The sequence below is a fragment of the Urtica dioica genome, chromosome 9 (genome assembly GCF_054948205.1).
Source record: "Urtica dioica subsp. dioica isolate 48M chromosome 9, U.dioica_male_clone48M_v1_H2, whole genome shotgun sequence".
NCBI lineage: Eukaryota > Viridiplantae > Streptophyta > Magnoliopsida > Rosales > Urticaceae > Urtica > Urtica dioica.
This window is the reverse complement of record NC_142764.1, coordinates 12130458-12138315: the sequence shown is the minus strand read 5'-3', so window position 1 is coordinate 12138315 and position 7858 is coordinate 12130458. Positions and strand designations below refer to the sequence as shown.

At 43.8% G+C, this 7858-nt stretch overlaps 1 long non-coding RNA gene and 1 pseudogene across 1 annotated transcript; both read left to right on the top strand.

Moving 5' to 3' along the window:
- The first annotated feature begins 1899 nt into the window (after nt 1-1899).
- Nucleotides 1900-2383, top strand: LOC149384974 (uncharacterized; annotated as a pseudogene).
- Nucleotides 2384-4193: 1810 nt separating this feature from the next.
- LOC149384973 (uncharacterized) lies at nt 4194-5973 on the top strand. The gene is made up of 3 exons (XR_016301470.1): nt 4194-4250; nt 4616-4710; nt 5688-5973. It is a non-coding gene; the product is annotated as an uncharacterized LOC149384973 (long non-coding RNA).
- Nucleotides 5974-7858: the final 1885 nt, after the last annotated feature.

Genomic DNA, 7858 nt, shown 5'->3' with positions numbered 1-7858 from the left:
GCGTTTATGAACTTGATGAATCGAGTATTTGAGGATTTCTTGGACAAGTTCATCATCGTGTTTATTGATGACATCCTGATTTACTCGAAAACCAAGGAAGAACACGCGCAACATCTAGAGATGGCTCTGACAAGACTACGAGAAAAACAACTGTACGCCAAGTTCTCAAAGTGTGAATTTTGGCTGGAGCACGTTGTTTTCCTTGGTCACGTAGTCAGTAGCACAGGAATCATGGTAGATCCGACCAAAGTGGAAGCAGTGAAGCAGTGGAATCAGCCGAAGACGGTAACCGAGATAAGAAGCTTCTTGGGTCTTGCAGGCTACTACAGGAAGTTCGTAGAAGGATTTTCTAAATTAGCCATGCCGTTAACCCAGCTGACCCGTAAAGGACAGAAGTTTGTCTGGTCTGAGAAGTGTGAAGAAAGCTTCCAGGAGCTGAAGAATCGTCTGACCACGGCTCCAGTGCTCACTATTCCTCAGGGAGCCGACGGATTCGCGATCTACTGTGATGCCTCTAAGCAAGGATTAGGCGCGGTTCTAATGCAGCATGGTAAGGTTATTGCTTATGCCTCGCGACAGCTGAAGGATTATGAAACCCGGTACCCTACGCATGATCTGGAACTCGCAGCAGTTGTTTTTGCGCTTAAAATATGGCGACACTACTTGTATGGGGTTCATTGCGACATTTATACGGACCATAAGACGCTGAAGTATCTCTTCACCCAGAAAGAACTGAACATGCGACAAGGACGCTGGTTGGAACTTCTGAATGACTACGACTTCGAGCTACATTATCACTCTGGTAAAGCTAATAAGGTCGCAGATGCGCTCAGTCGTAAGTCAGTAGTTTCACTAGCAAGTCTAGTTAAGACGTCCCTCAAGCTAAAGAAGGATGTTCAACAGCTAGAGCTTCAGCTAATCACGGGAAGGATAGCTGCGCTCAGTGTGCGACCAATGTTGCTGGAACAGATTAAAGACGGTCAGTACGCAGATGAGTATCTTCTCAGCAAGATGTTTGATGCTCAGAATGACGCAGAAGGTAAGTTTACACTGGACGAGAAAGATGTTCTAAGGTGTAACGGGAGAGTCTGTGTACCGTCCGACGAAGGAATCAAGAGACAATTGATGGAAGAAGCTCACAGAACGCCGTATTCCGTGCATCCTGGTGTGACTAAGATGTACCAGGACCTGAAAAAGGTCTATTGGTGGCCAGGAATGAAGAAAGATGTAGCTGCATTTGTTCAAAGGTGCTTAACTTGTCAACAAATCAAGGCAGAACATCAGAAACCAGCAGGAATGCTTCAACCCCTAGAGGTTCCGCAATGGAAATGGGAGCAGATAACGATGGATTTCGTGTCAGGTTTGCCAAAAACCACTGCTGGTCATGACTCTGTCTGGGTTATTGTTGATAGATTAACCAAATCAGCTCACTTTCTACCTATCAAAACCACTCACACGATGGATAAGCTTGCTGAATTGTATATCAAGGAGATTGTACGTCTCCATGGAATCCCTAATTCAATCGTATCCGACCGAGATACTCGGTTCACTTCCAAATTCTGGAAGAGTCTACAAGAGAATTTGGGAACACGATTGAAGTTCAGTACTGCTTTTCATCTCCAAACAGATGGTCAGAGTGAACGCACGATACAAGTGTTGGAGGATATGCTTCGGGCGTGTGTCTTAGACTTCCCAGGCTCATGGAGTCGTTATCTCCCTTTGGTCGAATTCTCCTACAACAACAGCTACCAAGCGACAATCGGAATGGCGCCTTATGAAGCCCTCTACGGACGGAAGTGTCGCTCTCCAATTCATTGGGATGAAGCTGGCGAGAGCAAGCTGTTCGGACCTGAATTGGTGGAGCAGACTACAGAGGCAATCAAGACGATTCGAGCCCGAATGAAAACATCTCAGAGTCGCCAAAAGAGCTATGCAGACAAGCGGAGAAGACCGTTAGAATTCGAAGCAGGAGAGAAAGTTTTTTTTAAAGGTTTCCCCGATGCGTGGTGTCATGAGATTCGGGAAGAAAAGGAAGCTCAGCCCGAGGTATGTTGGACCTTTCGAGATTCTGGAGCGAGTGGGCAAGGCAGCGTATCGCCTAGCTCTACCACCGTCGATGTCCAACCTCCATGATGTATTTCACGTATCGATGCTACGGAAATACATGTCTGATCCTTCACATGTACTGCAAGATCAAGAGGTTGAAGTTTCTCCTGACATCAGGTATGAAGAATCAGCCGTCGCAATCCTAGATCGCAAGGAGAAAGTCTTAAGGAATAAGACTATACCTTTGGTCAAAGTACTTTGGAAGAGTCACTCTACAGAAGAAGCTACTTGGGAGCTTGAGAGCGAAATGCAAAAGAAATACCCTTCCTTGTTCTAAGTTTCGAGGACGAAACTCTTTTAAGGGGGTAGGGATTGTAATGTATAAACTTTTGTAACCGCTCGACTTGTGAATTTGAATAAAATGGATGAGTTTTAATTCAAATTCTTGTTGCATATGAGACGTCCTTAAATTTTAAATATCTTGGAATATGATAATATTTAAGGTCGATGAAATTTCGGAATGAGAATATTCGAGTAATCCAATATTATTATTCGAAACATACTCGGAGATTTAAAAATCTCAAGAGTAAAGAATGAATTCCGAAATCCCTTAAATAAATTCAAAATAACGAGAAATAATAATAATTTTCTCGTTTATTTTTCAAGATTATTTGTAATTAATTAAGGACAGGATTGTGAGAGTTTATTTTGAAAGGACTTATATGCAATATTTTGAAGGACGAAAGTGAAAGAAAAAGAGAAGCTGGGGTTGATTTGAGAGAGTTGTGGCAGAATGGGATTGGTCCACGTATGCACGCGTGGCAATGTATGAGGGTGCCACATGGCCACTTCCTCCTCAAATCCTTGCCACCTCACCCTTCTCTCTCTCTTCTCTATTTTCTTCTTCTTCCTCACGCTTCACTCGGCCAACACCCACACCAACGAGCGAACCAGAGAAAAAAAAAAAAGAAGAAAGAAAGGAAAAAAACTCTCGGCCGCTCCTCTGCTCATCGCCGACAACCATCATCACCGCCATCACCCTCGTTCTTCTCCTTCTCTTCTTCTTCTTCTCCTTCGCGCGCCATCACCCAGCACCGAGCTCCACCGCGCGCTCCGGCCCGAGGAAGCACAGCACCGCCGAGCCCCCGACGTCGCCACCGCCACCTCCCACTCGTCTCTCTCTCTCTCTCGCCTTCGCGCGTCACCGATCGCTGAGCCATCGCGCGCGCTCCGGGTCGAAGAAGAACGACGCCGCCGAGGACCGCCGTGACGCCGGAGCAAGGGAAAAACACCGGGAAGGACGCGAGAACCCTCCGAGGAAGCTAATCTCACGGGTTAAGGTGAGAATTTCGTTTCCTTGAATGAAAATCTCATGAGCTAGGGTTCTTAGATTCAAAATTGGGGATTTTGGATCCGGATTGAATTCAGTGAAATTGTTTGTTTTTAATCGATGTTTGTACTCGATTGTTGATGTTTATGGTTCGAGTTTAAGGATTGGATTTGAATTTCTTTGGTTTGGTATGGATTTGGCCGAAAATGTGGTGAGCTAGGGTTTGATTTGGGGTTTTTGAGTTCCTGCGTTTCAATTGATGTTTCTGAGACGTTTTTAAACCTGTTTGAAGCTTGGGTTTTGATGAATATGGCTGTTGGAATTTTTACTTGGTTTATGGACGAATTTTTGGTTATGTTGCTATCTTGGCCGTGTGAATTTTTTTTGGATTGTTAAGGATTCTGTTTATGGTTGTTCATAGGAGGCTGTGATGATGTAACTCGTTGGCTCTGGATTTTGGTATTGAGTTTTGGTTTGGTTATGTGTTTTGACCGTGGTTTGTTTGGTTTGGTCATTTGTTTGTTTGGCTTTGATGAAGATATGCTTGACCGTGGACTTTATCATTGGCTGATTCGGTCTGTTTGTTATGGGTGATTATTTCTGAGCCTCGGGTTGTTGAGTTTGTGATCGTTGTTGTGTTAGGACGTTTCCGGTCAGTTGGATTTATGTTGAGTTCGCTTGATTGGGTTATGGGTTCGGGTTTTGAGTTATGTGATATCGGAATTTGATTTTAAGATGTTAACTCGTCGTTGGGTTCCAGGTTTGATTTGCAGACATTGACGAACGGACGGGAACCAGACGAGTCGAGAGCGTCGAGATTAGCCTCTGAAGATCTCAAGTTGATAGAGTTATCGAAATAAAGCTCGATTAACTCGTGAGTTTTAAATCGCTTACAGCGTTTAAATACTCTTATATATGTACTTTCAGTATTTAAATAAATAATTTAGAATTATTTATTTAATAATGTTTATGAATTTAATTTAATTATTCGTTTGGAATTCTCGGTTATTTTTAATTTCGGATTATTCGATTTATTTAAGACTCGTGATTACTCGTTGAACATTATCTCGTATCACTCTCGATATGGGATACGCGAGTCTTGAATAAACCTCCGAAAAACCGGGGAATAATAAATTAAATTCTCGAATTCCGAACCGACTCTAATCCCGACAACGAACCCTACTCTCTTTAAGTAAACTCGAATCCAATAACTAATGGATGTTCAACTCCGGATGCTAGTTCTTCCGACGTTTCGACAAGCGCCAGGTGCCTCAAAGAACGTGTGAAGCAAGACGTCTTCAGGACTTGTCAAGCGTTCTATCGAACAATTCCGGGTAAGTGTGGAGACATAAGTCAACTACTTACCAAGGGTATAATCCTGTTTGTTTGTGCATATGCTTGCTAGTAAACAAGAGTAGGTAAAAGCCTAAAAAATGAATAAACTCGAAAGTTAAGGCTTCGGCCACTCTTGCTTAAAAACTTAGCTCGGGTTCGCCCGTTAGGTTCAAACGCTAACTTGAACCAGCCTTGTTTGCTTTGTGTGTGGTTAGACTTCTCTTCTAACTCTAGGAAGTAGGTTAGAATCGAGAGGACGGAAGAGCGATAAACTCTCAAATTCAATCGAGAGTAGAGAGTTCGAAAGTCACATTTCGAGCTTTCAACTTAAAACACTAAACGAGCTTCAAAGGGAAACAATAATTTCTTTCGGGGTTTATCCCGTCACGCTCTTCCGTATATAAGTTTAACGTGTACGCTGCTAGCTGCAGTGTACCCAAACTTTAAACTCGTGTCGGTGGTACTCACAAGTCCCTGACTTGTGCTTGGCGGGCCATGTCGGTCCGTGCGCCGAGTACTCGAAGCAATGGGTGAAGGTCGCGCATCGCGAGCTCATTGCTTGCTGGAAGACTCACCGGAAGCTGCCTTGAGCACACCGGGGCGTAGTGGGTGATGGTCGCGGTTCGCGAGCTCACTATGCCAGAGACCAGTGGCGCTGACGTCATGATGAAGGAAGTACCACTAGTGGATCCCAGACATGTGTTAAAACTTAGATCAGTTGACGACTGCTGCTCGAAGTTGAAAACTGGTCTCTAGTCGGACCAGAGGTTATAGCAGTGTGGAGTGTATAACCTTGCGGGACGGCTAGTATTCTAGGATGCGCGCTCATTAGTCACTTTTAGGTGATAGCTGCATCCTGCATTCTTGTTTGCTTATTCGCACGTCATATGTTTTGCATAGCTGCTTTTCTTTCATAGGCTAGACTCCCGCTTGCTGAGTCTTTCGACTCATAGTTTTATGTCCCTTGGTAATGTAGATAAGGGCAAGGCGGCAATGTAGACGACCGAGAAGGAAACTGAGACGGAACGCGTATCTCTTGACCTACGGGCTATGGGTTCTGGCTCGGGAAGTAGATCTCTATATATATAATGTTTTGAATAATATCGACTCTTTCTTAAATAATATCCCGTGTATATATGTAAAGTCGGGAGCTTTTATGTACATATATATATATGTATAAGGGTCGATATACGACTTCTAGTTCTAAAGAAAAACGAAAAATTTCCCGAGATTTCCGATAACCACTTTTGTTGTAAACGTTTCCGCACTTTTAATAATATCGTATTTCGTATATTATATGTCTTGTAAATTATGTATTTACTTTAAATGTTTTGTTTACATTATATTATTCATATATGATATGCTCCCGCTACGTGATGTTGGTTCCGTCGAGTCGCGGCTTGCGGGCGAGGTGACGACGCTCGCGGGTCGTGACAAAGATCTTCTAATCCTCGCCATTCACTTGTCCACGTCACTGAGCACGACTTCACACCTGGCAAAGATTCTGATGTAGCTTTAAGGCCCGTTTTCCTTTGTAACTTGTTCAGCACGCTACAGTTGTAGCTGAATACAACATCTCCACCTTCAGCTTCAACTTCATCCATGTTCCTTCCTCTTAGTGCAAACCATAACCTCATACCTGAATTCATCGTTCGACCTTCACCTTCACCAACCTGTCATAACTCTTAGCAGTTTAAGACAGTGCTTAAACTTACTAAGTGTTACAACTTTGGTGCCTATGTCAGCAGGATTGTCATCAGTGCTGACCTTCTCCATGTTGATATCACCATCTGAAATCCGTTCCCTGATAAAGTGATACTTGATATCCACATGTTTGGTCCTGTCATGAAAGACCGGGTTCTTGCACAGATGTAGTGACCTTTGGCTATCTGAGTAGATTGTCACCGGGCCTTCATACAGGTTCAACTCTCTCAGCACTCCCTTGAGCCATATAGCCTCATTCACTGCCTCAGTGGGTGCAATGTACTCAGCCTCTGCTGTGGACAAAGTCACAATGGGTTGCAGCTGTGACTTCCAACTGATGCAGTTTTCACATAGCAGAAAGTAAAAGGCAGTGGTGGACTTCCTTGTGTCTCTATTTCCAGCAAAGTCAGAGTCAACATATCCTTTTACCTCAACTACTGAGTCTGTTTTCGTATCGACCAGTCCAACATCTGTGGACATGGCAATGTATCTTAGTAGCCACTTCATAGCTAGCCAATGCTCTCTTCCAGGGTTTGACATGAATCTGCTGAGAGTACTAATAGCATGAGCCAAGTCAGGTCTAGTGCAAATCATTGAGTACATAACTGACCCCACATCACTGGAATAAGGCACACTTCCCATGTACTCCTTGTCAGACTGAGTGCTTGGACTTTGATCACTTGAAAGCTGAAAGTGAGTACCAAGAGGAAGTCTGACTGGTTTTGAGCCCCTCATGGAGAACCGGTCAATAAGTTTCTCCAAGTAACCTTGCTGGGACATCATCAATCTGTTCTTGTCCCTGTCCCTCAGAATACTTATTCCAAGAATCTTCTTAGCTTCTCCAAGATCTTTCATGTCAAACTCAGTACTCAACTGTTTCTTCAGTGCCAAAATCTTGTTCATAGACTGGCTGATCAAGAGCATGTCATCAACATAGAGGAGAAGAAACACACAACTTAACACATCTGTGCCCTTGAAGTACATGCAGGGATCATAAGAACTTCTACTGAACCCTTGCTTCATCATGAAGGCATCAAATCTATTGTACCACTGTCTTGGAAACTGTTTAAGACCATACAGTGCCTTCTTCAATAAGCACACATGGTCATGGTCTTTGTGAACCTCAAAGCCCTCTGGCTGCTCCATGTAGATGGTTTCTTCTAGATCCCCATGCAAGAAAGCTGTCTTGACGTCCATTTGGTGCAGCTCCAAATTGAATTGAGCTACCACAGCAAGCATGATCCTTATAGTCTTGTACTTCACCACAGGGGAGAAGATCTCTGTGTAGTCAATTCCCTCCGCCTGAGTAAAGCCCTTTGCTACCAAACGGGCCTTGTACCTAACAGGATCACTGGAGTCAGCACCTTCCTTGATTTTGTAGAGCCATCTACAAGCAACTGGTCTGTGATTTTGAGGTCTCTTTACAGTAATCCAAGTGTGATT